The sequence below is a fragment of the Sus scrofa genome, chromosome 2 (genome assembly GCF_054392235.1).
Source record: "Sus scrofa isolate SSC_HxYL_T2T_F1_AM1 chromosome 2, Sscrofa_HxYL_maternal_Yorkshire_Landrace_v2.0, whole genome shotgun sequence".
Lineage (NCBI taxonomy): Eukaryota > Metazoa > Chordata > Mammalia > Artiodactyla > Suidae > Sus > Sus scrofa.
Window position 1 is genome coordinate 61,177,073 of NC_139384.1, and position 4,941 is coordinate 61,182,013.

A 4,941-nucleotide genomic window follows, 5' to 3' on the forward strand; every position below is an offset into this window, starting at 1 on the left:
CCATATTATGCATTTATGAAGGATAGAATGTATTTCTAAGGGTATAATGATTGCTTAATTGATGCCATCTCAGAAAAATCCCATAAGCTCCTCGTTTGACTTAACCTATACTAGGCCTATAGATAAGAGAAGTGAGAATAACCTCACCTCAGGACAGAAGTAAAGCTATCAGAAGAGTTAATTTTTGGTTGAGAAGAAAATATGTCACAGTGTGGATGAAACTAATGAAATTGAGCAGAAAGTTATGTGGATAAAAGAATATTGGTGGGAAATAGGAAAGCAGTGTCAGGAATGTGCAAAGAAAAGGGTGCCATATTGTTACCACTCATTGTCAGGAGGAGTGTGTGGCTAGTTACTTGTCTTTTTACTTAGCAGCCCAAGAGGACCCCCACATTTCTCCATTGCTATGACTCTGATGCTTGGCATTCAAGCATTAGAGAGACTTTATTTTTCTTAGGGCATTTTTTCTGCTAAAAATTTAAATTTGTGCTCCTTTCAGCAGCACATATACTAAAATTAGACCCATTCAGAGGGGATTAGCATAACCCTTGCACATGGATGACATACAAATTCATGAAGTGTTCCATATTTTTAATGGATATATTTATATGTATGACTGATTTACTTTACTTTGCTGTACACCTGAATCTAATACACCATTATAAATTAACTATAGTCCAATAAAATTAAATTAAAAAAATTAACCTTCTTACCCCCAAACATCAGATTAAATATTAGACCAATGTATGAAGCCAATCAAGTACTGGGAACATACTTGAAAATGACAGAAATCCTGAGAACGCTGTGCACCTGACATGGTCAAGAGAAGCCATCTTAAAAGGAATAATTCAAATATAGAATTTGATAATTCTCTTAATTATTTGGCCTAAGTCAGGAAAATGATGAAGAATGTGCACTGTTCTCATGGTTCATAGTTATGTACACCATCACCAATGAACATTGTTCTTGTCCTTCCTCTGTCATCTGTGATTCCTCTGCAGGATCAGTCTATAGTTTGTGCAGGGTAAATGTGTCACAGCTTTCCTACATAAATAGAGTGTAATAGTTCTGAAAACAAGGCACCAACTAAATATTTTCCACCCAAATACTGTATGAATCATTTTTTATTACTCAATGAATTTATTGCATTTATAGTTGTACAATGATCATCAAAATCCAATTTATAGGATTTCTATCCCACAACCCCAGTGCATCCCCCCACACCCCAACATGTCTCCTTTGGAAACTATAAGTTTTTCCAAGTCTGAGTCAGTATCTGTTCTGCAAAGAAGTTCATTGTGTCCTTTTTTCAGATTCTATATGTCAGTGATAGCATTTGATGTTGGTGTCTCATTGTCTGACTGACTTCACTTGGCATGACTTCTATGTCCATCCATGTTGCTAAAAATGCTGGTATTTCATTCCTTTTAGTGGCTGAGTAATATTCCATTGTGTATATTGTACCACTTCTTTTTTATCCACTCCTCTGTTGATGGACATTTAGGTTGTTTCCATGTCTTGGCTACTGCAAATAGTGCAGCAATGAACACTGGAGTACATGTGCTTTTTCAAGTCATGGTTTACTCTGGATAGATGCCCAGGAGTAGGATGACTGGATCAAATGGTAGTTATATTTTTAGGTTTCTGAGGAATCTCCATTCTGTTTTCCACAGTGGTTGCACCAATTTACAATCCCGCTGAAAGTGTAATAGGGTTCCTTTTTCTCCACACCCTCTCCAGCATATATTGTTCATAGACTTTTTGATGATGGCCATTCTGGCTGGTGTAGAGTGGTAATTTATAGTGGTTTTGATTGGCATTTATCTAGTGATGAGTGACATTGAACATCTTTTCAGGTGTTTATTGGCCATCTGTATGTCTTCTTTGGAGAACTGTCTGTTTAGACCTTCTGCCCATTTTTTGATGGGGTTGTTTGTTTTTTTGGTATGGAGCTGTACAAGGTGTTTATAAATTTTGGAGATCAATCCCTTGTCAGTCAATTCATTTGCAAATGTTTTCTCCCTATCTGTGGGTTGTATTTTCCTTTTGTTTAGGATTTCTGTTGCTGTGCAGAAACTCAAGTTTAACTAAGTCCCGCTTGTTTATTTTTGTTTTTATCGTCATTACTCTAAGAGGTGGATCTGAGAAGATGTTGCTGTCGTTTATGTCAGAAAGAGTTTGGCCTATGTTTTCCTCTAAGAGTTTTACAGTATCTGCTCTTATATCTAGGTCTTTAATCCATTTTGAGTTTATTTTTGTGTATGGTGTTAGGGAGTATTCTAATTTCATTTTTTGACATGTGACTGTGTAGTTTTCCCAGCACCACTTATTGGACAAGCTGTGCTTTTCCCATTGTATAATCTTGCCTCCTTTGTCATAGATTGGTTGGCTGTAGGTGCATGGGTTTAATTCTGGGCTTTCTATCCTGTTCCACTGATGTATATTTCTGTCTTTGTGCCAGTACCATATGGTTTTGATGACTATTGCTTTGTTGTATGGTCTGAAGTCAGGGAGCCTGATTCCTCTAGCTCCATATTTCTTTTTCAGGATGTGTTTGACTATTCTGGGTCTTTTGTGCTTCCAAACAAACTTTAAAATACTTATTTTGAGTTCTGTGAAAAATGTCCTTGGTAATTTGTTTTTGTTGTTGTTGGTGGTGGTGGTGGTTTAGCCTTTTTTTCTTTTTAGGGCCATACCTGTGGCACATGGAGGTTCCCAGGCTAGGGGTCTAATCAGAGCTGTAGCCACTGGCCTATACCAGAGCCACCGAAACAGCAGATTGAAGCTGCATCTGCGACCTACATTACAGCTCATGGCAATGCCAGATCTTAATCCACTGAGCAAGGTGAGGGATTGAACCCGAAACCTCATAGTTCCTAGTCAGATTCGTTTCCACTATGCCATGATGGAAACTCCAGTCCTTGGTAATTTGATAGGGATTGCATTGTATCTGTAGATTGCCTTGGGTAGCATAGTCATTTTATAATATTGACTCTTCCAATCCAAAAGCATGGTATGTTTTTCCATCTATTTGTGTCATCTTTGATTTCTTTCATCAGTGTCTTGGAGTTTTCAGAGTACAGGTATTTTGTCTCCTTGGGTAGGTTTACTCCTAGATATTTTACTCCTTTGGATTCTATGGTAAATGGGATTGCTTCCCTAATTTATCTTTCTGATTTTTCATTGATAGTATATAGAAATGCAGTAAATTTTTGTCTATTAATTTTATATCCTGCAACTTTGCCAAATTCATTGAAGCTCTAACAGTTTTCTGGTAGTGTCTTTAGGATTCTCTAGGTATAGTGTCATGTCATCTGCAAATAGTGATAGTTTTACTTCTTCCTTTCCAATTTGGATTCCTTTTTTTTTTTTTCTGATTTCTGTGGCTAGGACTTCCAAAACTATGTTGAAGACTAGTGTTGGGAATGGATATTCTTGTCTTGTTCCTGATCTCAGCAGGAATTCTCTCAGCTTTTCATCATTGAGAATGATGTTAGTTATGGGTTTGTCATATATGGCCTTTATTATGTTGAGGTAGATTCCCTCTATGCCCACTTTCTGAAGGGTTTTTATCAGAAATGGATGTTGGATTTTGTCAAAGGCTTTTTCTGCATCTATTGAGAGGATCATATGGTTACTATTCTTCAGTTTGTTAATGTGGTGTATCACACTGATTGTTTTGCAGATATTGAAGAATTCTTGCATCCCTGGATTTAATGTATTGTTGGATGTGGTTTGCTAGTATTTTGTTGAGGCTTTTTGCATCAATGTTCATCAGTGAAATTGGCCTGTAGTTTTCTTTTTTTGTGGTATCCTTGTCTGGTTTTGGTATCAGGGTGATGGTGGCTTCATAGAATGAATTTGGGAGTATCCCTTCCTCTGCAATTTTTTGAAATAGTTTCAGAAGGAGAGGTGTTAGCTCCTCTCTAAATATTTGATAGAATTCGTCTGTGAAGCCATCTGGACCTGGACTTTGGTTTGTCGGAGGTTTTAATCACAGTTTCAGTTTCAGTTCTTGTGACTGGTCCATTCATCTTTTCTATTTCATCTTGGTTTAGTCTTGGAAGATTGTACTTTTCTAAGAATTTGTCCATTTCTTCTAGGTTTTCCATTTTATTGGTGTATAATAGTCTCTTATGATCCTTTGTATTTCTGTGACATCCATTGTTACTTCTCCTTTTTCATTTCTAATTTTATTGATTTGAGTCCTCTCTCTTTTTTGTTTGATAAGTCTGGCTAGGGGTTTATCAATTTTGTTGATCTTTTCAAAGAACCAGCTTTTCATTTATTTTTTATTTTTTTAATTGTACATTTGCACTACTAAATTATAATTATCATAAATTTTTTGATGGAGAGGAAATCAGAATCAGTTCTAATAAGACTTCAGCATTCCGAAAATGATGTCAAATGACCCCCTTCATGGTGGATTATGCACTTATTTACTATGAGATATATTTCTTCTTCAGAGATTCCTTGTTTGTGTATCAATTGTAGATTTTTGGTTTGCAGTTATTCTGAAGTTTTGATATGAGTCTATATACATATGAGATTGTTTTAAGTTGTTGACCTCTTAATTGCTAGTGTATCTCCAGTGTCCTGCACGTGTAACCTCATCTTCTCATGATTTCTGATTAAGGGGGCATAATTGTGCATGGATGATTTCATATCTTGTCATTTGTGGTATTTCTGTTTCTGGCTGCGGCTTTTCTTTTCTGCCTAAAGAGGTTCCTTTAGTATTTGTTGTAAAGCTGGTTTAGTGTGGCTGAATTCTCTTAGCTTTAGCTTATCTGTGAAGCTTTTGATTTCTCCTTCAAATCTGAATGAGAGCCTTACTGGGTAAAGTAATCTTGGTTGGAGGTTTTTTCCTTTCAAGACATTAAGTATATCATGTCACTCCCTTCTGGCCTGCAGAGTTTCTGCTGAAAATCTGCCGATAACCTT

General features: G+C 36.5%; 1 non-coding gene across 1 annotated transcript; it reads left to right on the forward strand.

Moving 5' to 3' along the window:
- The first annotated feature begins 486 nt into the window (after positions 1-486).
- LOC146405404 (U6 spliceosomal RNA) lies at positions 487-593 on the forward strand. Its single transcript, XR_014839287.1, has one exon. It is a non-coding gene; the product is annotated as a U6 spliceosomal RNA (small nuclear RNA).
- The last annotated feature ends 4,348 nt before the right edge of the window (positions 594-4,941 follow it).